The 26953-nt window shown below is 39.5% G+C and overlaps 1 protein-coding gene across 5 annotated transcripts in view; it reads left to right on the plus strand.

Moving 5' to 3' along the window:
- The window catches only part of FRMD5 (FERM domain containing 5), a 339227-nt gene that overhangs the window by 143573 nt on the left and 168701 nt on the right, over positions 1-26953 (plus strand). The gene's annotated exons all lie outside the window — the stretch shown is intronic.

Here is a 26953-nt window from a genome sequence, read left to right on the forward strand (position 1 = left end):
TGTTGCCCAGACTGGTCTTAAACTCTTGAGCTCAAACAATCCTCCCGTCCCGGCCTCCCACAGTGCTGGGATTACAGGTGTGAACACTATGCCCAGCTAAAATGACTTTCAAAGTCATTAAAGTCATAGGAAAATCTTAAAAAGTCATACTGCTATTGATACTGGCAGTGGATTATGCCTAAGTTGACAAATGTAATTTATCATCCATTCACTTTCGAGAGTAAAAGAGGATTTAAAAAATTATTATGTAATTTTTTTGAGTACAGGGACTCTATTGATGGTATGCAACAAAGCAGGGCTCCCTAGGCCCCTCCCTCTTCAGGGAATCTGCATAGAAATTGTTAGGAGGGGAGATTCTCAGTGTGATGGGGGACTGAGTATGGCAGGGACTCCCCCAGCAGCTGAGGTCCTCTTTCTTCCTCTTGTACTCTCACTGGGGCTGTTGGTCTGGGAGTCTTACTCTTTGGAGGCCATGTGGGCCATGAGGTTAACCACCCATTGCTGTAGCCAAATTCATTGTCATACCAGGAAATGAGCTTGATAAAGTGGTGATTGAGAGCAATGCCAGCCCCAGCATCGAAGATATAAGAGTGAGTGTCAACTGTTAAAGTTGGAGACAACTTTGTGCTCAGTGTAGCCCAGGATGCCCTTTAGGGGGCGCTCTGATGCCTGCTTCGTTACCTCCCCTACCTCCACCCACAGTCCCGAGAGGAGTCCCAGGCTGAAGTGCAGTGGTGCAACCTCAGCTCACTGCAACCTCGCCGCCTCCCAGATTCAAGTGATTCTCTTGCCTCAGCCTCCTGAGTAGCTGGGATCACCAGCATGCACCACCACGCCCAGCTAATTTTTATATTTTTAGTAGAGACGGGGTTTCGCCATGTGTCCAGGCTGGTCTTGAACTCCTGACCTCAAGCGATCCACCCATCTCGTCTTCCCAAAGTGCTGGAATTATAGGCATGAGTTTTACTGCACCTAGCCTGTTTCACTACCTTCTTGATGTCGTCACATTTGGCAGGTTTCTCCAGACAGCAGATCAGATGCATGACTGACACAGTGGTGGTGGGGACATGAAAGGCCATGCCAGTGACCTTCCTGTTCAGCTCTGGGATGACCTTACCCACAGGCTTGTCAGTGCCAGTAGATGCAAGGATGATGTTCTTAAAAGTCCCATAGCCATCGTTGCCATAGTTTCCCAGAGGGGCCATCCATGGTCTTCTGGGTGTCAGTAATGGCATGGACTGTGGTCATGAATTCTTCTATGATGCCAAAATTGTCGTGAATGATCTTGGCCAGGGGAATTAAGCAATTGGTGGTACAGGAGGCTTTACTGACAATCTTGAGGCCGTTTTTGTACTTCTCATGGTTCACACCCATTACAAACATGGGGACATCGGCAGAGGGGGCAGAGATGATGACCTTTTTGGCTCCCCCATCTAAATGAGTCCCAGCCTTCTTCATGGTAGTGAAGATACCAGTGGACTCCACGACATAATTAGTGCCAGCGTCACCCCATTTGATTTTGGTGGGATCTCTCTCCTGGAAGGTGGTGATGGGATTTCCATTGATGACAAGTTTCCCATTCTCAGGCTTGATGATGCTGTGGAACTTGCTATGGGTGGAATCATACTAGAACATGTAGTTGAGGTCAATAAAGGGATCATTGATGGCAACAATATCCACTTTGCCAGAGTTAAAAGCAGCCCTGGTGACCAGGTGCCCAGTACAACTAAATTGCTTTACTCTGGCCTTCACCTTCACCATGGTGTCCCAGGGGTGCAGCTGGCCCTGCACAAGAAGATGCTGTTGTCAAACGGGAGGAGCAGAAAGCCTAATTTTCAAAATATTTATTTCTTGACTGAAAAATTGTTTTATACATTGATGACTTTAGACTGTTTTATATTAAAATACATAAATACATGAATAAATTTATGCCAATAAATTTGACAGCCGAAGTGACATTTCTTGAGAGACATAAACAACCAAAGCTCACCCAGGAAGAGAAAGATAACTGGAGTAGCCCTATGTCTTTTAAAGAAATTTAATTAATGGTTTAAAATCTCAAAACCAAAAATAAAACTGTATTCCTAGATAGATTTACTTATACATTTTACTAGTTCTATACAAACTCTTCCTAGCTGGCTTTTTTAAAAAAAGAAGCTGACAAACTGAAATCACGTGGAAATGGAAAGAACGTAGATAGCCAAAACAATTTTGAAAAAGAAAAGGCTAGAGATTTCACTCTCATTGATTTTGAGACTTAATATAAAGCACCAGTAATCAAAATCATATGGTTTAGGCTTAAGGATAGATATATTCATCAGTGAAACAGAATAGAGTACAGAAATGGACTCACATGTATACAGTCAATTGATTTTTTTTTTTTAACAAAAATACCAAGGAAAAATTAGATATCCATGTACAATAACCTCAACCTTTACCATACTTCACCATACTCCTTATATTAAAAAAAAATTACAGTAGTCCCTCTGTATATGGGCGGATTCCAGGACCCCTTGAGGGTACCAAAATCCCTTATATAAATGGTAAAGTATTTGCATGTAACCATATACTTTTTTTCCCATATACTTTTGTTGCCGAGGCTGGGGTACAGTGGTGCAATCTTGGCTCACTGCACCCTCTGCCTCCCGGGTTCAAGCAGTTCTCTGCCTCAGCCTCCCGAGTAGCTGGGATTATAGGCGCCCACCACCATGCCTGGCTAATTTTTGTAGTTTTAGCAGAGACAGGGTTTCACCATGTTGGCCAGGCTGGTTTCGAACTCTTGGACTCAAGTGATCTGCCTGTCTTGGTCTCCCAATGTGCTGGGATTACAGGCATGAGCCACAGCGCCCAGCCTGTAGCTACTAACTTTTGAAGTAATACTGATACTTCTTCAAAAAGACTGTGTCTTCTAGTTTTAATATTGAAAGTAGCATCTCTGTGGTCCCTATGGTGGATACAATATTTTGTGTGGTGTACATATTCATAATCAACTTACTTGAGAAGGAAATTTGGGACTTAAATTTTTATTAAACATGAACTTTTTAAAGTTTATTGCTGCCAGAAATGTTTGTTGCAAAGTAAAAAGGCATCACCAAACAAGAAAATAAAGTCTTTATTTACATCAGGAAAATAAATGATAAAATCACTGTGAAAGAGCATACAGACTACTGTCTAAATGTGTTGCAGCAAGGCTACTCAGATTGTATTTCCTGCACATGTATCTAACCTGTGATTTCTCATATTTCCCACTGACCTCACTATCTGGCAGCCTAGCAGCTTTGTGCATCTCACAAAAGACATGGTCAGGAAGAATGAACTGTCCCTAGCCACTCGTGTATCGGTACAATTCATTTGTTCAGCAAGCATGTGCATGCCATCTTTGAAAGAGAGGTATTACGTCCGGTATCAGAAAATGGTGGGGGAAAGTGACTGCTGGCAGTATTTCAGATGTACCACCATATGGAAGATGTTAATGCATCTCACCATTAGATAAGACCATGACAAAGGCTGGAAATTTAAAGCAGAGATCCTGCAACATTCATAACCACCCGCCCCAGCTTATTTTAATGCAACGAGTAATAATAATTTTTGAAAAGTTAACATTCTGATTCAAATCTCAAATGTCAAACTTTATGGACTTCCCTGACAGCAGCAGGTAAATTGGATTGGACTGGCATAACAGGCTGGAATGAGTAGTTACACATTTATGGCCTATATCAGAAGCTCTAAAGAATTCAAAGTATAAAGGGTAATAATAATAGTCCAGCCAAAGGGCCAGACTAATAGTGAGAGACCACTGGCCACCCTTTACTGCTAAAAAGCAGTAATCTTGGTGAAGCTTGGGAGAACCCCACGCTTTTCTTTAGGACTGAGGCTGTGAGAGCATCCATGGGCATTACAGTTTGTCTACTTTAAGCCCAGACTGAAACCACAATCTCTTTCAAATGCATTGAGACTTGTCCCAGAAATCTGCCCCTAGATTTTGACTGTGAAGGAGTCAGAGTTAAGTCACTATGATATTCAGAAAAGCTGGAATGTCTAAGTTGTGGGAAGTGAGAGAAAAGAGAATATAATGATAAAATTGCATTATAAATCCCATGGAGTAGGGAGTCAGGAAGGACATAGGATTTCCCCATTGATGTATCTTTGTGTCAAGAGCTGAAAAATGTGAGAGGATACTGCCTTACTCTTCTGAGCTAATCAAAAGCAGCAGCAAGTACACAGTGAAATAAGATTTAGTTGTTAAGTGGTAGGGAAGAGTGTTATAGTTTGAAAGTTTATGTTGTGTACTAGACATTATGTCTAAGTACTGTGGAGGATAGAAAAATATGAAACAGTTTCTTCCTGTTCACTGAGCCTATATATTTTTAAGGAATATAAAATGTTTGCAGACAGGGGCCTGTCTCAGTTCCTCTGTTAGAGCTCAAGCCCTTAATCCAACTACTCTCAGATTCAGATTTGAAGAATAAGATAGTGTGCCAGGGATTTTTTCCTTTTTCATTATTTTATGTAATTAAGTGGCTTCTCACCTTTTCTTTTTTGTAGGTAGTCCTCATAGAATTCTCATTTCTGTCTTTTAGCTGCCCTCTTGTTCCATTATGGAATGAAATTTCTGTTGTCCTAGGTCATCAGTGCATAAGCCATTTGGGGACTTAAAAAAAGTGTGCTATATAGTTGAGGATTTTATTATTTCTGCCCCAAATATTTTGACTTTAATTTTGAAGGGAATATTTCTAAGATGTACCTTTTTAAACAGAGAATGTTTATCTTTATTCTTGATTCAAGGTCATGTTTAGGAATGTCAGTGTTCTGTGTTGTAGATATATATGGTGCAGGGCATGAAGCTGAATGATTTAATTTGTCACTGTAGAGCTCGGCACTGTCACAGCCTCTTCTCCCCTGGGCCCTTGAACTGCCTTGGTTGTCAGACTTCTGGGTATCCTCCTAGAGTAGATACTAAGGAGCATGTCCTTAGGCACTCTTTGCATGCTGTCTTCCCTCGCTGCCTTCAAGGGCTGCTTATGAGCTGGTAACTCTTTGTCGGATTAGGCTGTAGAATGAGTTTCTTTTCTCCCTCTTTTGTAACTGGCTTTCTTATGTGTCAGTGTCTGCTACTTGCAACCTTGCTGCCTACTCTGTCATCATTTCGAACCTCTGCTTCTGCTTCTAGTCTCTGTTCTATCTGACAGCTCTCTCCTTCTTGTCTTCTCTTTCTCCTTTGTGTCGTAGACATTGTCAGCAAATTGGAAGAAGGCTTTTCCTACAAATAGCCAGTGCAGCTCTTTAGCACTTTCAGCTATTTTTGTTGCCAGGTGTTCAGGGACTTGATCTGAAACTTAAATACTATTTTTTTAAAGGTGTTTCTGAATTTGAAACCAGGGATTTGTCCAGAAACCTGTCTCTACATAAATGAAGTTTCACTTTACCTCTTATAAAATACAGTGATCCTGGTTGGGCGCAGTGGCTCACACCTGTAATCCTAGCACTTTGGGAGGCCGAGGCAGGTGGATCACGAGGTCAGGAGATCGAGACCATTCTGGCTAACATGGTGAAACCCCATCTCTACTAAAAATACAAAAAAAAAAATTAGCTGGGCATGGTGACGTGTGCCTGTAGTCCCAACTACTGAGGAGGCTGAGGCAGGAGAATCATTTGAACCCAGGAGGCAGAGGTTGCAGTGAACCAAGATCGCACCACTGCACTCCAGTCTGGGTAAAAGAACGAAACTCCATGAGAGAGAGAGAGAGAGAGAGAGAGAGAGAGAGAGAGAGAGAGAAACCCATACTAAGAATATCTCTTGTTTTAAATAAGAGTAGAATAATTTAGTTTTTGTATTTATTATCCAGCCTATTGGCTTGATATTCTCAGATGCTTAAGGCCCAGAAAAATTCCAGTTCTTCTATGAAGGCTTTCTTTACCCTTCTAGAACCTATGCAGACTCTATCATAGCATTTATTCACCTGGCCTTGAAATGTGCATGTTCTCTCCCTTAAAGACTCTTTGAAATCGAGGAGGGAGTGGGAATCTATTTGTATCATCTTATATTTCCCTCTTTACTACAGCTCTTAAGACAATACCTTGTATATAATAGCTTTCTCCAAAATGTTCTGTTGAGTTGGATAATCTGCTCACTCCCAGGTCCCTTCTGTAGTTTGTGATTGATGCTAGTTGAGGGTTCTTCCCACCAAATGTGTCATCTTGCATTTGCTTACATTAAAACTTCTCTGCCAGTTGCACAGGTTTCTAAGTTTTTCCTGTTGTCTGTCCCCAAAGATCCTGGCTCTTTGCTGCTTGGGGAAATTTGGTGTCAAACAGAAATAAATAAAGTTACTGTACGCTTCCCCTTCCAGAGTCATTTAAAAGATAAAATCTTTAAAAATGCTCTGTTCTTACAGAAAAATGTCTATTTGTTCCTCACATATTTTTGCCTCTGAGCCAGTTCACTCCCCACAATAAAACAGCCCCATTACTTTTAAAAAGAGCTTTATTGAGATATAATTTACACATAATTTATCTATTTAAAGTACATAATTCAGTGGCTTTAAGTTTATTGACAGAGTTGTACAACCATTACCACAATATAATTTTAGAACATTTTCATGACCCCCAAAAGAAACCTCATGCCCCTTAGCAGTCTGTCCACAGTTCCCCAGCTTCCGATCTGAGGCAAACCACAAATCTACTTTCTGTCTCTATAGACTTGCCAGTGCTGGACATTTCATATAAACAAAATTATACCTACCATGTGTGGTCTTTTGTGACTGGCTTCCTTCACTTGATACTGCTTGATATTCGGTTTTTAAAAATATTCTTGTATTTGTAACTTCTCCTCAGAACAGATGTGGTCTTATACTTCTGTGGCCTGGTTTTATTGGATTTGTGAGATTTGGTTAAGTTGCAGAATATACTGTTACACATCAGATAACATTGGCTGCTGATGATAATGAAAATGGCCCTGTTTCAGAGCTAAGATTAGGTTATAGATGTATTTCATAAAGCTGATCCAAACTATGGATGTGGTCAAATGAATTGGGATATATAGGACTCCATGGTTTTCACACTGACCCATTTTGCAATGGGTTGTTTGAGGCTTTGAGGTTTTTAATTCCTAAGGATCATAAAGCACTGGAACTGGAAGGGACCCAGCAGTCATGAAGCTTAGTCCCTCTTCTCTAACTCCTATCCCATTTTACAGAATTCAGAATGTTCATTGTTCAATATCAAATAGCTAATTAATAACAGAACCAATTATAGCCAGATTAGAAGTAATGTGTGTCAATTTGTAATCCAAGGTTCTTTACTTCTTTTTGGATTTTGTTGCTATTGTATCCTGGGTTCTCCAGAAACAAGAGACTGACTGGAAATTAAGTGAAGCTTTATTTGGCGGTACAATTTCAGAACAGTAAGAGTGAAGGAAAAGACATGAGAAGCGAGAAGCTCTGAGAAGCAAAGCAAGGTGATTAGATTGCCATGTTAGTAATTGTGTCATGATGATCCTCAAAGAGACACAGCTGGTTATTCAGCAAGTACATGTGCTTGACCATGTGCAATATCTCCAGATAGAATAGATAGAACAGTTCATGAGAGCAAAGAGGGAGAGGGAATTTATCTGCCCATCTCCTCTCTGGCTGCTGTTTCCCATTATCAAAGGTCAGTCTTTGGAGAGTTAACTCACAGTTCTGAGTGGTGTCATCCTGCCCTTCCACTTGGAAAGCCAGATTCCATGCCCTGGTGAAGGATTTCATCCAAGTTTGGAAGTAGTAGGAGAATCCAGAAGCTCCGGGTATGTAGTTAATTTGTAGTCAATAGGGAGGATCTCCTCCACCCCCTATAATGTCCCTGGTTGTCCTCAGGGATGCTGAGGCAATGGTGTGGAGGGAAACTGAGAAGGTGTTTAAGGGACAGTGAGACAATGTTGTGGAGGAGAACCGAGGTAGTGTCTGATACACTTCCCAACAGGGTGTTCTTCCTAGCCTAGGTTTCTGAAGTCATCTTTTATGAGCAAGATGACCCCTTTAGCTAGTGTAATTGAAGGAATTACTTAAATTGGCAATCATGTTTTTTTTCTAAGGAGACATTTTTTCACACTGCCATGGCTGACGCTCTTTAGAGTATTGAAACATGTAACTAAAACTGTCATTAGGAAACTTGTTCTCTTGGCCATCTCTCTTTTCTAGAAAAAAGAAAACACCTGGAAAGGCTTTGCAGAATTATAATTGCTTGGTACCTGGGTTTCTGTGTAGGTTGCCCCACATGTGGAGATTTCCTCAGTCAATTCAATTCTTATTCTTCTTTCCAGATGAACTGACTAGCCTATATTGAGATTTCTCCTGGTCTGACTACTTAGAGTTTATTGTCACTATATTTGCCCTACCCTCTTTCATTTAAATATTACTTCGGATTTTTCTATCCTGATTTGATTATATGCTAGTTTTCCTCCTGGAGATCTGTAATTTTTGGGAATCCCCCCACTGCCTTGAATTTTAAATGCTTGTTGACTACCTAAATATAAGCTGGAGTATTTGTTCTAGGCCAAGTTGTCAGAAAGAATTTGGGCAGTGGACAAAGAAGTAATTAAAGCTTTAAGTTCTTCAGCGAATAACTGCAAATGAAAATGTTAAAGTTAGTTGTTTCGAAAGGTTTGGAGATGAGAGAGAATCATATGTTGATTAATGAATAAGAGAGGAGGTTATTTCAATTTGGGGACAAATGGGAAGAAATACCAGGATAAGGAGGTAAAATGGTGGTTAGAAAATACCTGGTATAGAAAATGAAGAAGATCAGGCAAAGAAAGGAAGATTTATAATCATGACATTTATAGAATTAGAGAATCGTCAGAGCTTGAGGAGGCCTTAGAAATAATTTAGCTTAATCCAGTTAATGTATAGCTGAAGAAACTGAGGCTGAAAGAGGTTAAGTGACTTAAGGTCACACAATAGCTAAGATCAGAGCCCAAGATTTGAACTGAGGCCTTTGGATTGTAGATGGTTGTTCCACTGTACCACAGAGTACCACAGCTACTTTAAGAATGTTTCATATTTCCTTTCCTGAAGAATTGTTTTTGCTATTTGGTGGCTTTTTCATAGCAATATTTGATAAAATTTAAAGGACTTGATTTTTAATTTATTTTTAATGTTTTAAAATGCATTGCATATTAAAGCTTGTAGTGTGTATAGTGACTTTACGTTGACAGTATAGTGTCAGTTACAGGGCTTCAGCAAGCAAATGAGATCCTCTTAGTAGCTGAGGATAGTGCTAATCATTTAATAAAAGCACTTTAGTGGTTGCTTTTGTCATAAAAACATAGACCACTATCTAAACTCAAATCAAGTTATAAAAGACTCCAGTGTTTTTCTGGAGTCCAAATAATTGTTTTCGTGTTTGATCCTTCTACAGTGCTACTACTAGTCTATAAGGTGCCAGAGTCTTTACTCCTGGGCCAAGTAAAAAAATAAAATAAGACACAAACAACTTCCACCCCAGCTACCCACCCTAGCTCCTGGTCACAAAGCTTTGTGAGAGAAGCAGGGCTGCATTTCAGATCCCATAGCCAGGTGCCTTTGAGCAGTGCACAAACTGTGCAATTTTGTTTTGAGACAGAGTCTTGCTCTGTCACCCAGGCTGGAGTGCAATGGTGAGATCTCAGCTCACTGCAACCCCCGTATCCCGGGTTCAAGAAATTCTTCTGCCTCAGTCTCCTGAGTAGCTGGGATCACAGGCGTGCGCCACCACACCCGACTAATTTTCGTATTTTTAGTAGAGACAGGGTTTCACCATGTTGGTCAGGCTGGTCTCAAACTCCTGACCTCGTAATCTGCCCACCTCGGTCTCCCAAAGTGCTGGGATTACAGGTGTGAGCCACCGTGCCCAGCCAGCTCCACTCTTTTGGAAGCAGATCCTTGTGTACCTTTCATCCTTGTGATTCTGGTATTACCCTTTTGAAAACTGACATATCACTCACAGTTTTATCCTAAAGAGTTTACATATGATTAAAATATGGGTAGAATCTAATTAGAGGATTATTAATATATTCTCCAAAGAATAGAAATCAGTTATAATTCTATAGAATTATTATAGCTAGAATAATTCTATTCTTTGGCGGACAACCCCTATGAAAATAGCATTCAGTTGATGGTTACAATCTGTTAAACAATTATTTGTATTAGATGTTTTTGCATTCACTCAAGGGTCAGTTTCTATAATGAAGATGTTATTTGTCATGGAATTAGTTAATGTATATTTGAAGGGACTGTGGTAAAATCTGGCAGGCTGGGGATTTTTATGGTTGTAAAGAGTTGTTCCAAATGGCTCTGGAGAGCGGACAATTGCAGGGAAGATAAGAGGTTGGGATGAAAACTACTCCCACACCCTGATGCTTTCTTCCCTCAATGCCTCATTTTCACCTGTGAGTCAATGATTAGGAAAATGAAATAACATTAAAACAACACTGTTTTTCATGTTATTAGTAGCTGTTAATCTTTTACTATAACTGCCAGAGATTTTGTGTTTTAAAAGACATAAATGATCAGTATACATTATGTCAAGTGGTTGAACATGAGAAGGCAAACAACCATAGATATACTCCATGGGAGTGTTTTTTATAAAATGCACAATTTTAATGCTTTAAAGGTTGCTTTCACACATATGATGATGTTTAATCCTGACTATAATTCTACGAAATGGAAATTATTAATCTCATTTTGTGAATAACTTGACTTACTCAGTGCCCCTTCTTTTCATATTCTGAATTCTTTCCTAAACTATCTTATCAGTGCCTATGACTTCAGTTATCATCTATAAAATTAGTAAGTATATCAAATCTATATTTCTCACCCTGAGCTTCAGATTTTTATATCTAATGGTCTTTTTAGCCTCTCCATTTGTATATTTCAGAACAAACTGAGCTTGTGGACTTCCCTATCAAACCTGGTCCTCTTCCAATGTTTTCTTTATTAATGAATGACATCATCCATCATCCATCTGATTGTGCAAAACTAGAAACCTAGGTCTTGCCTTAAGCCATCCTTATTCTTGTCTCATATCCAGTATGTCACAGAGTCTTCTCAATTTTGCTTCCTACATAACTCAAATCTGTCTGCTTTTGCCCATCTCTACTGTCGCTGCTCCCATCCAAGCTCTCTAGCATCATCTTTTTCTGCTATTCCAATAAAAATACTAGTATTTGGGCTTTTCACCCACTCACATTCATTCTCCACACAGCAACCAGAATGATCCTTGCAAAACACTAATTTCAAGATGTCACTACCCATCCCACCCTCCTTAAAACTCTAATGAACTTTACTTCAAGAACTTCCCATTGCTCTTAAAATAAAGACCAAATCTTTACCATGACTGGCAAGGACTACTGTGGTTGCTTTCCTTCCATGTTCATCTTTTGCCAGTATCCCCCTAACTTTCTCAGCTTTTTAATGTACCACGTTCTCTCCTGCTACAAACTTTTCCCTTCCCCTGGTTTGAAGTTGTTTTCCTGCTCAAAGTTAGTTACCTCTTATTCCATCTGATTTTAGCTTCCTCTGAGAAGCCTTCCCTGACTCCTAATCCATGACAGATCTAGTCTCCCTGCAGTATTCTCTCATAATACCATCTACCTCTTCTTTGTAACACTTAGCACAGTTACACTGTTGTAATTATTTGTGTGATATTTTAAAAATAGCATGCATCTCTCTTACCAGACCATGAATTCCCTCATGGCAGGGAGTGTCTCATTTTATGTCCTGTTATGTCCCCATCACCTAGGATACTACCCAGCACATACTAGACCCTCAGTATACATTTGTGAATGAATGAATGAATGAATGAATTCAATATTCTCTAAGGCCCTTTCTGCCTCTAACATTCTATGATTCTATAAGGGACAGAGAATTATACCACTAGATAAGTATTAAATGGAGTGTAATTGTTCACTGTGTTTAAGAAATGGTCAGCCGGGCGCAGTGGCTCACGCCTGTAATCCCAGCACTTTGGGAGGCCGAGACGGGCAGATCACGAGGTCAGGAGATCGAGACCATCCTGGCTAACACAGTGAAACCCCATCTCTACTAAAAATACAAAAAAATTAGCTGGGCGAGGTGGCGGGTGCCTGTAGTCCCAGCTACTAGGGAGACTGAGGCAGGAGAATGGCGTGAACCCGGGAGGCGGAGCTTGCAGTGAGCATAGATTGCGCCACTGCATTCCAGCCTGGGCGACAGAGCAAGACCCCGTCTAAAAAAGAAAAGAAAAGAAAAGAAAAAAAGAAATGGTCATGGTGTCTTTTGTTGGGACTAAAACTGATACATTAGAGTGGGGCTTCCCAAAATCAGTGAAAGGACTCTAATATTGTTCCTAGGCACTATCTCAGGGCATCCTGAGCAATATTTTGATTCTGGAAGTGGAAACAAATGTTATGTAAAAAGAAGTGGCTGCGGAAGCAATAATACCCAACTAGTAACAAGTATACCTTGCACTCAGCTCTTAGATTCGAATACCATTCTCAGGTAAAGGAATGAAGGATCCTTAGAGAAATGGCTGATTCTAGGATGGGGACAGGAAATATACAATATAGGCCTGAAGCATCTTATAGTGCCAGACAGTAAGTGCTCAAAAGAAACACAATGGTTGCGTATGTTAAAGGGACACAGGATCCAACTGAAAGAGCTCCCAATGGTCAATGCTAGAAAAATTTGAGCAACAAAATAAAGTAGTATTGCATTGTAACCCAAAGTATAAAATTGATATATGTAAGTCCATACTGATATAAATAAAAGCCTGAATAAATTGGAGAGAATAGAAAAAGCTGTAATAACAGGGAGAATAGACAAATCTCCCATGAAGAAAAATTCAAAATCATATATGTAACTACTTTGTTCTCAAGGAGGTGGAGCACAACTCCTTACTCCTTTAGTGTAGACTGTATGTAGTGACTTACTTCCAAAGAATAGAGTATGTAAAGAGGCAAAAGAAAAAAAAGAGTTAACTTTACAGTGGAAAATTCTGACAGACACTGCCTTAGCCAGGCAATGAAGATCAGCATTAACAGTGATAAATGTTCATAGTATTACCCTTGATATGATGTGATAAAAATGGCACTTTATCTCTGTAGTTCTTCCTCCCTGTAAGTTCTTGCTCCTCGTAAAAACTTATAAGCTCAGTTAATCATGAGGAAAACATCAGACAAATCCCCACTGAGAGACATTCTATGAAATACTTGACTAATACTCCTCGAAACTGTCAAGATCATAAAAAAAAAAACAAGGAAAATCTAAAAAACAGTAACAGCCAAGAGGAGCCTAAGGAGATATGACTACAAAATATATTGTGAGATCCTAGAATAGAAAAAGAGCATTAGGTTAGAACTAAGGAAATGTGAATAAAGTATGGATTTTATTTTATAATAATAATATTGGTTATTGTCACAAATGTGCTGTACTAATGTAAGATGTTAATAGGAAAGGAAACTGGATATCAGATATATTGGAAGTCTGTACTATGTTTACAACTGTCAATCTTTAAAACTGTAATATCTTTAAAACTGTTCTTAAGTAAAAATTATTTAAATGTTTTTTTAAAAAATGACTGGGCTGGGTGCGGTGGCTCATGCCTGTAGTCCTAGCACTTTGGGAGACTGAGGGGGGCAGATCACATGAGGTCAGGAGTTGAAGACCAGCCTAGCCAACATGGCAAAACCCTGTCTCTACTAAAAATACAAAAATTAGCTGAGTGTGGTGGTGCACACCTGTAATCCCAGCTACCAGGGTGGTGGAGGCAGGAGAGTCACTTAAATCTGTGAGGCAGAGGTTGCAGTGAGCTGAGATTACGCCACTGCACTCCAGCCTGGGCGACAGAGCGAGACTGTCTCAAAAAAGAAAAAAAGGCCAGTGTGCCTCACACCTGTAATTTGGGAGGCTGAAGCATGAGGATCACTTGAACCCGGGAGTTCAAAACCAGGCTGGACAACATAGCAACACATCTCTACCAAAAAAAAAAAAAAAAACTAGCAGCCAGGCATGGTGGCATGTGCCTGTAGTCCCCAGCTACTCGGGAGGCCGAGGTAGGAGGATAGCTTGAGCTCAGGAAGTTGAGGCTGCAAAGAGCCATGGTCACACCACTGCACTCCAGCCTGGCCGGCAGAGTGAGACTTTATCTCAAAACAAAAAAGAAAAAGAAAAATACTCTTTAGTTATCAGATACTCCTCAAGTATAACTTCTCTATCATTTTTTTCTTTCTAGTGTTTTGAATTTTATTACTTGAGCTGAAATATTCTAAAGATGTAACCACTCTCTTTTTTGCACACTGCTTAAGATGAGAAGAAATCATTTATATGGAAACTAGAATAGCTGATATTCCAGACTAAAGTAATAAGCTTCTGCATTAATAATTCATAGATGTAATTTTTGTGAAAGATATGGTTTATTCTAATCTTCTGGTGTTCCTAAATTTGATTTTTTTAAAGTTTATTCACTAAACTAAAATTTACTGTGGTCATATTCAGGGTGATATAGGGGTCAGGAAGGTTACTTGTACACAGATCCTGCCCACAAGAAGATTATTGTTTAGTGCTGGAGACAAGACATGTTTATAAGCAACTAAATCATAAAGTAGAGGTCTGTAACTTTCCAATGAAGATGTTGATAAAATACTATCCGAAATCAGTAATGGAAGAGATTATTCCCAATTGGAGAGCTCCGGGAAGGTTTCATAGAGGAATTAGTAGGTTGACCTAGACTTGAATAATTTCAGATTCCTCTAAGTCAAGAGTTATATATTACTGATACATGTACTTCCAGCACATAGTAGGTATTAAATAACATTTGTTGAATGACTGAAGGATTTTAAATGCAAATGGAGATGAGAGAAAGGACAAGGAAAGATATTCTAGTTCTACCTATTGCTTCTAACAATGTTGTATAAAACAAACATCTATTCTTTTTTTCTTATTGATTCCTCATTTGATAAATGAGTTAATTTGATTATGTCACTTTCAATTTTTATATCTCAACAAATACATGATTTATAAATATATTGTTTGCAAAGGCTTTTTATGGTTACTTTTTGATGGCTGGAATATGGAATGAAGGAGCAAAGCCAGCCCTTTATTCACTAGGGTTACTCTGTTTTTTAAGAAGCCCACTGTCCAGCTTAAGGTTTATTTGGGTTACTTATACTTTTGTGTGCCTTATTTCTTTAAGCTACTTTGAAGCTTGTGGAAGTATCTGTCAGGTGATGGTACAGATTCCAGGAGAAGTAAAACTCAATCAAATGAGTGGTCTACTTCTTAACAACTGGTTAGAGTTCTGGTTTGGGAGCTTAAAACTATGTTTGAAATAAAGATTGCATATCATCTGTGGATTTCAGTTGTATAGGCTATCTCCCTCATTTCTATGGATAATTAAGACATGGCTGATAGCACATGCCAGCCATTTTTAGGAGGGTTTCCCTGTTGGTTGCACTATTGTAGTTTGTTTTTAAATTGACCCAACTTTTAAATCTATAGGCAATAACAACAATGCATGCTGCCTTTCCCCCAAGAACTACAAAGTGGCTTAGCAGTGAATTTCTAGGTATATGATTATATTCAAAATTAGTGTAGATATGAGATCAAAATCGTAGTGAGCCTGGGCATGGTGGCTCACACCTGTAATTCCAGCACTTTGGGAGGCTGAGGCAGCAGATTACTTGAGCCTAGGAGTTCAAGACCAGCCTGGCCAACCTGGCGAAACTCTGTCTCTACTAAAAATACAAAAATTAGCCAGGAAAGGTAGTGAACACCTGTAATCCCAGCTGCTTGGGAGGTTGAGGCGCAAGAATCACTTGAACCTGGGAGAAGGAGGTTGCCATGAGCCGAGATCACACCACTGCACTCCAGCCTGGGAAACAGAGTGAGATTCTTCTCAAAAAAACCCCAAAATAGATAAGTTGGACTTCATCAAAATAAAAAACTTTGTGCTGCAAATGTCACCTAGAAAGTAAAAAGACAACCCACAAAATGGGAGAAAATATTTGCAAATCATGTAACTGATAAGGGACTCATATCCAGAATACATGAAGAACTCTTACAACTCAATAATGAAAATATAGCCCAATAACAAAAGGACAAAGGATATGAATAGACGTGTCTCCAAACAAGATACAAAAATGGACAATAAGCACATGAAAAGATGCTCCACATCATTAGTCATAGGGAAAATTAAAATAAAATCAAAACGACAGTGAGATATCACCTCATACCCATTAGGATGGGTGTAATTAAATGGATAGACAAACCTTGCTTGGGAGGATGTGGAGAAAGTAGAACTCTCCTATACTGCTGGTAAGAATAGAAAATGGTATAGCCACTTTGGAAAACAGTTTGGCAGTTTCTCAATAAGTTAAACTCTGTGTTTATAGAGTTACCATGTGACCCAGCAATACCACTCCTAAGTTGGCAACCGAGAGAATTGAAAATAGATGTCCACACACAAATTTGCTAATGAATGTTCATAGCAACATTTTTCATAGTAGCTTGAAAGTGGAAACAACCCAAATGGCTATCCACTGAGAAAAGGATAAACAAAACATGGTATATCCATGTAATAGAATATGATTTTGCAATAAAAAGAAAGTACTGATATATACTACAACATAGATGAAACTTGAAAAAGTTATGGTAAAACCCAAAGGGCCACAAGTCATATGATTCCCTTTTTATAAAATGTCCAGAATAGGCAAACCATTAGAGACAAAAAATAGATTAGTGGTTGCCAGGCTCTGGTAGGGATTAGGAAAGGTGTTGGCAGGAATGAGAATTAGCTGCTAATGGATACGGGGTTTCTTTTAGGAGGGACAAAAATATTCTAAAATTAGATTGCTGTAAACATATCAAAAATCAGGGAATCGTGTACTTTAAATGGTGAATTTTATGATAGGTAAAGTATATCTCAATAAATCCATTTTTAAAAAAGAATTGTCATAGATGTTTGTATTATAAAATTTATTGATCTTTATGATAGGGAAAGGGTCACCCCATCAACACATAACATTTAAAACTTTCCACGGGCCTAGGAACATTAAGCTAAAGGACAAATCAGACAGCAGGCCAGAGGGCACCCATGTCTGGCCTAGTAATTGGTCAGAGGAAGTTTAAACAGTTTTTCTTTGCCTTTTCTTTTTTTTTTTTTTTTTTGAAACAGGGTCTTGCTCTGTCGTCCAGGCTGGAGTGTAGTGGCGCAATCTCGGCTCACTGCAATCTCTGCCTCCTGGGTTTAAGTGATTCTCCTGCCTCAGCCTCCCACATAGCTGGGATTACAGGAGCCTACCACCACACCTGGCTAATTTTTTTGTATTTTTAGTAGACGGGGTTTCACCATGTTGGCCAGGGTGGTTTTGAACTCCTGACTTCAAGTGATCTGCCTGCCTTGGCCTCCCGAAGTGCTAGGATTACAGGCATGAGCCACTGTGTCCGGCCTTAAACAGTTGTTTCATTGACTAACAGTTGGATTGTTTCCTAAGAGGATATCCTCACAGTAAAGATGACACTGGCATGCTAGACATCTATAGCAAAATCTGAATTAATATCTTCTAAAAATGGTTCCAGTTGATATTCAGTGTAGAAAGGTTATAGGATAATCTTTTCTTAGGCTACATGGATGTCTAGTTTTTGATATTTTCAAATTAAGGGAAATTGAACTTGGCTAGCCTTATATAACTTCCAAATGTATTACATTATGTATTGTAGTGTTTCCAAGAATTTGCAAACACTAAAATATTAAAAGGTTAGGAACTGCTTAGAAAAACTATAGTGCCCATTGCTATTCTTGGAAAAGTAATTACACCAACATTGTATTTTAATTCCAGAGCCAAAAAAATGTGTGTCAGAGTCAGCTAGCAAACACCAGGAAAGCTGCTATGAAGGAAGATTGGAAATTTAAATTCATATTAGCCTCTTGAGCCAGTATTTTTGTGCATGGCCCATTGTACTTTTCTATTTGCCTTGAGTTGGCATTGGTAGTTAGACACTGAATAAACCTTAAAGACATAAATGAATGTGCATATGGGTATGGAAATGTGTAAGGATATGGAAGTGTCCTTGGTGCAATAAAGCTTATAATGCATTTTCTGTCATTTGTCATCAAAATTATTTTTTCACTATGTGTGGCTTGTCTACTTCCATTCTTGCTGTGAGGTATTTGTAGCTACTTATTAATTCCCGTTTTTATTTTTTCTTGAGTTCTCTCCTACTTGTTCCTTATTCAGGGTTAAATTTAAAATGTTCCAATCTTTTTCTTTGGGGAATATTTAAGAACAGAAGACTGTGACATCACTCCATCTTCTTCAATGAAAGGAGAACCTCATTCATTCATTCATTCTGGAATGAATTATTATGTACTCTATGCAAGGTATTATGCTAGGTGTTGGGTGTTTCTAAATTAATCAAGGAGATGACTGCAGAGCTGAGTTCTGAGGTACTGTTTAAAGTAACATTTCGGTGCTATGCATAATGATAGCAGCAAAGAGACTATGCAATTGTAGGTCAGAAGAAACAAAATAATTCCACTGAACTATCTGTGACAGAGTGACAAATGACAACAGACCTTGTTCAAGCCTTGATCATGAGCTGAAGGAATAACTGCATTTCCTATTAGTCAGATAGTGCTTTGACCTGATATTAAAGTCATCTGTTCTCATATTTAGGGTACAACAGCATTGTATTCACTTATCAAAGAGAATGGGTGACAAATCCTACATTTCTTCTTTCTACTCTTCTCCATCTGACCTTTCCTTACACTCTGAATGCCGTTTCTAACCACGCCTATCATTTTGTTTCTCCTCCTCCTATATTACTGTACTGTCTGTTGAAGAACAGTCTTTATTACTAGTTTTATTGTCACTGATATTTCTTAATAAATCATCTGATCTTCCATGTTGAATTTAAAGGATATACATGCATATACAAATATGTACATAAGCGTAGTAAACTTTTCCACTTTCCGCTGTTTTTGCTTTTTTTCATTGATTATCATTGATGTGGGTTGATCAGCCTTTTGGTATGAATCATTTAAGCGTAGTCAAGATACTCCAGAGAGGGAAAGTGAATGTCAGAACTTACTAGCTATTTCTCTTTTGTTAGAAAAGACAGCATGACAGGAAAATGAGTCCTTGCCATAAGTGCCATGTTCAAAAATCTAAGGTTAAATTGGAAAATATCTGGGATAAATGATGGAATTTGCTAATTATTTACTTCCTGGACACATCTGACTGGATAATCCAAGATAAACTGAATTTGACCTAATTGAATTTTGTAAATGATTGAATAAGACTATACTTTACACTGAACTGAACATTTAGTTGTTTTTTTTTTCCCACTAACTCGTGAGTGTAGGAAGGAGAGTCAGATTAGTTCTAAATGAAATGAAGAAATTTTATTTTTTTCTCCACATCTGAGTTATAGTGTGAGTTATGTGTCACAGTTTTATTTATGGGGAACTGAGAGGATGTATAGTCTTTAAAGCAGTCTGGGACAGAAAACCTAGAGAGGAAATGAACATAGAACATGTCGTATTAGGGAAACAGAGGGAATGAGAATTTTTTTTTAATACTTTAAGTTCCGGGGTACATGTGTAGAACGTGGAGGTTTGTTACATAGGTATACATGTGCCATGGTGGTTTGCTGCACCCATCAACCAGTCATTTACATTAGATATTTCTCCTAATGCTATCTCTCCCCTAGCCCCCAACTCCCCAACAGGCCCTGGTGTGTGATGTTCCCATCCCCTGTGTCCATGTGTTCTCATTGTTCAGCTCCCACTTATGAGTGAGAATGTAGGGTGTTTGATTTTCTGTTCTTGTGTTAGTTTGCTGAGAATGATGGTTTCCAGCTTCATTCATGTCCCTGCAAAGAACATGAACTCATCCTTTTTATGGCTGCATAGTATTCCATGGTGTATATGTGCCACATATTCTTTATCCAGTCTATCATTGATGGGCATTTTGGTTGTTTCCAAGTCTTTGTTATTGTGAATAGTGCCACAATAAACATATGTATGCATGTGTCTTCATACTAGAATGACTTTATAATTCTTTGGGTATATGCCCAGTTAATGGGATTGCTAGGTCAAATACTATTTCTAGTTCTAGATCCTTGAGGAATCGCCACACTGTCTTCCACAATGGTTCAACTAATTTACACTCCCACCAACAGTGTAAAAGTGTTCCTATTTCTCCACATCCTCTCCAGCACCTGTTGTTTTCTGACTTTTTAATGATTGCCATTCTAACTGGCATGAGATGGTATCCCATTGTGGTTTTGATTTGCATTTCTCTAATGACCAGTAATGATGAGCTTTTTGTCATGTTTGTTGGCTGCATAAATGTCTTCTTTTGAAAAGTGTCTGTTCATATCCTTCATCCACTTTTTGATGGGGTTGTTTCTTTCTTGTAAATTTGTTTAAGTCCTTTGCAGATTCTGGATATTAGCCCTTTGTCAGATGGATAGATTGCAAAAATCTTCTCCCGTTCTGTAGGCTGCCTGTTCACTCCGATGGTAGTTTCTTTTGCTGTGCAGAAGCTCTTTAGTTTAATTAGATCCCATTTGTCAATTTTGGCTTTTGTTGCCATTGCTTTTGTTGTTTTAGTCATGAAGTCTTTGCCTATGCATATGTCCTGAATGGTAGTGCGTAGGTTTTCTTCTATGGTTTTTTATGGTTTTGGGTCTAACATTTAAGTCTTTAATCTATCTTGAGTTAATTTTTGTATAAAGTGTAAGGAAGGGATCCAGTTTCAACTTTCTGCATATGGCTAGCCAGTTTTCCCAACACCATTTATTAAGTAGGGAATCCTTTCCCCATTGCTTGTTTTTGTCAGGTTCGTCAAAGATCAGATGGTTGTAGATGTGTGGTGTTATTTCAGAGGCCTCTGTTCTGTTCCATTGGTCTTTATCTCTGTTTTGGTACCAGTACCATGCTGTTTTTGTTACTGTAGCCTTGTAGTATAGTTTGAAGTCAGGTAGTGTGATGCCTCCAACTTTGTTCTTTTTTATTAGGATTGTCTTGGCTATGCGGGCTCTTTTTTGGTTCCAAATGAAAGTTAAAGTATTTTTTTTTTTTTCAATTCTGTGAAGCAAGTCAATGGTAGCTTGATGGGGATAGCATTCAATCTGTAAATTACTTTGGGCAGTATGGTGATTTTCATGATATTGATTCTTCCTATTCATGAGCATGTAATGTTTTTCCATTTGTTTGTGTCCTCTCTTATTTCCTTGAGCAGTGGTTTGTAGTTCTCCTTGAAGAGGTCCTTCACATCCCTTGTAAGTTGGATTCCTCGATATTTTATTTTCTTTGTAGCAATAGTGAATGGGAGTTCACTCATGATTTGGCTCTCTGTCTGTTATTGGTGTATAGGAATGGTTGTGATTTTTGCACATTGAGTTTGTATGCTGAGACTTTGCTGAAGTTGCTTATCACCCTAAGGAGATTTTGGGCTGAGACTATGGGGTTTTCTAAATATACAATCATGTCATCTGCAAACAGGGACAATTTGACTTCCTCTTTTCCTAATTGAATACCCTTTATTTCTTTGTCTTGCCTGATTGCACTGGCCAGAACTTTCAATACTATGTTGAATAGGAGTGGTGAGAGAGGCCATCCTTGTCTTGTGCCAGTTTTCAAAGGGAATGCTTCCAGTTTTTGCCCATTCAGTATTATATTGGCTGTGGGCTTGTCAGAAATAGCACTTATTATTTTGAGATATGTTCCATCAGTAGCTAATGTATTGAGAGTTTTTAGCATGAAGGTTGTTGAATTTTGTCAAATGCCTTTTCTGCATCTATTGAGATAATCATGTGCTTTTTGTTATTGTTTCTGTTTATGTGATGGATTGCATTTACTGATTTGCATATGTTGAACCAGCCTTGCATCCCAGGGATGAAACTGACTTGATTGTGGTGGATAAGCTTTTTGATGTGCTGCTGGATTCGGTTTGCCAGTATTTTTTGAGGATTTTCGCACTGATGTTCATCAGGGATATTGGCCTAAAATTTTCTTTTTTGGTTGTGTCTCTGCCAGGCTTTGGTATCAGGATGATGCTGGCCTCATAAAATGAGTTAGGGAGGAATCCCTAACTTTTTCTATTGTTTGGAATCATTTCAGAAGGAATGGTACCAGTTCCTCTTTGTACCTCTTGTAGAATTCGGCTATGAATCTGTCTGGTCCTGGACTTTTTTTGGTTGGAGGCTATTAATTACTGCCTCAATTTCAGAACTTGTTATTGGTCTATTCAGGGATTTGACTTCTCCCTGGTTTAGTCTTGGGAGGCTGTATGCATCCAGGAACTTATCCATTTCTTCTAGATTTTCTAGTTTATTTGCTTAGAGGTGTTTATAGTATTCTCTGATGGTAGTTTGTATTTCTTTGGGATCAGCAGTGATATCCTCTTTATAATTGTGTTGTATCTATTTGATTCTTCTCTCTTTTCTTCTTCATTAGTCTGGCTAACAGTCTATTTTGTTGATCTTTTCAAAAAACTAGCTCCTGGATTCATTGATTTTTTTGAAGCGTTTTTTGTGTCTCTGTTTCCTTCAGTTCTGCTCTGATCTTAGTTATTTCTTGCCTTCTGCTAGCTTTTGAATGTGTTTGCTCTTGCTTCTCTAGTTCTTTTAAATGTGATGTTAGGGTGCCAATTTTAGATCTTTCCTGCTTTCTCTTGTGGGCATTTAGTGCTGTAAATTTCCTTCTACACACTGCTTTAAATGTGTCCCAGAGATTCTGGTACGTTGTGTCTTTGTTCTCATTGGCTTCAAAGAACATCTTTATTTCTGCCTTCATTTCATTATTTACCCAGTAGTCATTCAGGAACAGGTTGTTCAGTTTCCATGTAATTGTGTGGTTTTGCGTGAGTTTCTTAATCCTGAGTTCTAATTTGATTGCACTGTAGTCTGAGAGACTGTTTGTTATGATTTCCGTTCTTTTGCATTTGCTGAGGAGTGTTTTACTTCCAATTATGTGGTCAATTTTGGAATAAGTGTGATGTGGTGCTGAGAATAACGTATATTCTGTTGATTTGGGGTGGAGAGTTCTGTCGATGTCTATTAGGTCTGCTTAGTGCAGAGCTGAGTTCAAGTCCTAGATATCCTTGTTAATTTTCTGTCTCGTTGATCTGTCTGTGTTTTCAGTGGGGAAGTCTAAGTCTCTTTGTAGGTCTCTAAGAACTTGCTTTATGTACCTGGCTGCTCCTGTATTGGGTACATATATATTTAGGATAGTTAGCTCTTCTTGTTGCATTGATCCCTTTACCTTTATGTAATGCCCTTCTTTGTCACTTTTGGTCTTTGTTGGTTTAACGTCTGTTTTATCAGAGGCTAGGATTGCAACCCCTGCTTTTTTTTGTTTGTTTGTTTTCCATTTGCTTGGTAAATATTCCTCCATCCCTTTATTTTGAGACTGTGTGTGTCTTTGCGTGTGAGATGGGTCTCCTAAAATACAGCACATTGATGGGTCTTGACTCTTTATCCAGTTTGCCAGTCTGTGTCTTTTAATTGGGGCATTTAGCCCATTTACATTTAAGGTTAATATTGTTATGTGTGAATTTGATCCTGTCATTATGATGCTAGCTGGTTATTTTGCCTGTTAGTTGATGCAGTTTCTTCATAGTGTTGATGGTCTTTACAATTTGGCATGTTTTTGCAGTGGCTGGTACTGGTTGTTCCTTTCTATGTTTAGTGTTTCCTACAGGAGCTCTTGTAGGGCAGGCCTGGTAGTGACAAAATCTCTCAGTATTTGCTTGTTTGTAAAAGATTTTCTTTCTCCTTTGCTTTTGAAGCTTAGTTTGGCTGGATATGAAATTCTGGGTTGAAAATTATTTTCTTTAAGAACGTTGAATATTGGCCCCCACTCTCTTCTGGCTTGTAGGGTTTCTGCCGAGAGATCTGTGTTAGTCTGATGGGCTTCCTTTTGTGGGTAACCCGGCCTTTCTCTCTGGCTGCCCTTAACATTTTTTTCCTTCATTTCAACCTTGGTGAATCTGACAATTATGTGTCTTGGGGTTGCTCTTCTCGAGGAGTATCTTTGTGGCATTCTCTGTATTTCCTGAATTTGAATGTTGGCCTGCCTTGTTAGGTTGGGGAAGTTCTCCTGAGTAATATCCTGAAGAGTATTTTCCAGCTTGGTTCCATTCTCCTTGTCACTTTCAGGTACACCAATCAGATGTAGATTTGGTCTTCCCACATAGTCCCATATTTCTTGGAGGCTTTGTTTCTTTTCACTCTTTTTTTCTCTAATCTTGTCTCTTGCTTATTTCATTGAGTTCATCTTCAGTCTCTGATATCCTTTCTTCTGCTTGATCGATTCGGCTGTTGATACTTTTGTGCTTCATGCAGTTCTTGTGCTGTGTTTTTCAGCTCCATCAGGTCATTTATGTTCTTCTCTAAACTGGTTATTCTAGTTAGCAATTCATCTAACCTTTTTTCAAGGTTCTTAGCTTCCTTGCATTAGGTTAGAATGTGCTCCTTTAGCTCGGAGGAGTTTGTTATTACCTGCCTTCTGAATCCTTTTCTGTCAATTCGTCAAACTCATTCCCCGTCTAGTTTTGTTCCCTTGCTGGCGAGGAGTTGTGATCCTCTGGAGGAGAAGAGGCGTTCTGGGTTTTGGAATTTTCAGCCTTTTTGTGCTGGTTTCTCCCCATCTTTGTGGATTCATCTACCTTTGGTCTTTGAAGTCGGTGCCCTTCGGAAGGGGTCTCTGAGTGGAGGTCCTTTTTGTTGATGTTGCTACTATTCCTTTCTGTTTGTTGGTTTTCCTTCTAACAGGTCGCTCTTCTTCAGGCCTGCTGGAGTTTGCTGGAGGTCCACCCAAGACCCTGTTTGCCTGCATATTACCAGCAGAGGCTACAGAACAGCAAAGATTGCTGCCTGTTTTTTCCTCTGGAAGCTTTGTCCCAGAGGGGCACCTGCCAGTTGCCAGCGAGAGCTCTCCTGTATGAGGTGTCTGTTGGCTCCTACTGGGAGGTGTCTTCCAGTCAGGATACATGGGGGTCGGGGACCCACTTGAGGAGGCAGCCTGTCCCTTATCAGAGCTTGAATGTTGTGCTGGGAAATCTGCTCCTCTCTTAAGAGCTGTCAGGCAGGGATGTTTCAGTCTGCTGAAGCTGCACCTGCAGCTGACCCTTCCCCCAGGTGCTCTGTCCGAGGGAGATGAGGGTTTTATCTAAAAGTCCCTGACTGGGGCTGTTGTCTTTTTTTCAGAGATACCATGCCTAGAGAGGCAGTCTGGCCACAGCAGCCTTGCTGAGCTGCGGTGGGCTCTACCCAGTTCAAACTTATGGGAGGCTTTGTTTACACTGTGAGGGTGAAACCTCCTACTTAAGCCTCAGCAATGGTGGATGCCCCTCCCCACACCAAGCTTGAGCATCCCAGGTCAGCCTCCGACTGCTGTGCTAGCAGCAAGAATTTCAAGCCAGTGGATCTTAGCTTGCTGGGCTCTGTTTGGGTGGTACCTGCCGAGCCAGGAACTGGAGAGAATTTCCTGGTCTGCCGTTTGTGAAGACCATGGGAAAAGTGTAATATCTGGGCCACAGTGCACTGTTCCTCCTGGTACAGTCTCTCAAGGCTACCCTTGGCTAGGAACGGGAAATCACCTGACCCCTTGTGCTTCCCGGGTGAGATGATGCCCCACCCTGCTTCGGCTCGCCCTCTGTGGGCTGCACCCACTGTCCAACCAATCCCAGTGAGATGAACTGGGTACCTCAGTTGGAAATGCAGAAATCACCCGTCTTCTACATCAGTCTTGCTGGGAGCTGTAGACCGGAGCTGTTGCTATTCAGCCATCTTGACAGCCACTGAGAATTGTTTAAAAAAAAAAAAAAAAAGCTCTGGCTAGCCATATGCAGAAAGCTGAAACTGGACCCCTTCCTTACACCTTATACAAAAATTAACCCAAGATGGATTAAAGACTTAAACATAAGACCTAAAACCATAAATATCCTAGAAGAAAACCTAGGCAATACCATTCAGGACATACACATGGGCAAAGGCTTTATGACTAAAACACCAAAAGCAATGGCAACAAAAGCCAAAATTGACAAATGGATCTAATTAAACTAAAGAGCTTCTGCGCAGCGAAAGAAACTATCATCAGAGTGAACGGGCGACCTACAGTGTGGGAGAAAATTTTTGCAATCTATCCATCTGACAAAGGGCTAATATCCAGAATCTACAAAAACTTAAATTTACAAGAAAAAAACAACCCTATCAAAAAGTGGATGAAGGATATGAACGGACACTTCTCAAAAGATGATATTTATGCGGCCAACAAACATGTGAAAAAAAGCTCATCATCATTGGTCATTAGAGAAATGCAAATCAAAACCTCAATGAGATACCATCTCACACCAGTTAGAATAGCAATCATTAAAAAGTCAGGAAACAACAGATGTAGGAGAGGATGTGGAGAAATAGGAACACTTTTACACTGTTGGTGGGAGTGTAAATTAGTTCAACCATTATGGAAGACAGTGCGGTGATTCCTCAAGGATCTAGAACTAGAAATACCATTTGACCCAGCAATCCCATTACTAGGCATATACCCAAAGGATTATAAATCATTCTATAAAGACACATGCGGTTGGGCACGGTGACTCACGCCTGTAATTCCAACACTTTGGGAGGCCAAGGCAGGTGGATCATCAGGTCAAGAGATCAAGACCATTTCCTGGCCAACATGGTGAAACCCCAACTCTACTAAAAATACAAAAAAAAAAAAAAAAAAAAAACTGGGTGTGGCAGCATGCGCCTATAGTCCCAGCTACTTGGGAGGCTGAGGCAGGAGAATTGCTTGAACCTGGGAGGCGGAGGTTGCAGTGAGCCGAGATTGTGCCACTGCACTCCAGACTGGCGACAGAGCAAGACTCTGTATCCAAAAAAAGAAAAAAAAAAAAAAGAAGAAAGATAAAAGACACATGCACACGTATGTTTATTGCGGCACTGCTCAC

The sequence above is a fragment of the Papio anubis genome, chromosome 7 (genome assembly GCF_008728515.1).
Source record: "Papio anubis isolate 15944 chromosome 7, Panubis1.0, whole genome shotgun sequence".
In the NCBI taxonomy this organism is placed as follows: domain Eukaryota; kingdom Metazoa; phylum Chordata; class Mammalia; order Primates; family Cercopithecidae; genus Papio; species Papio anubis.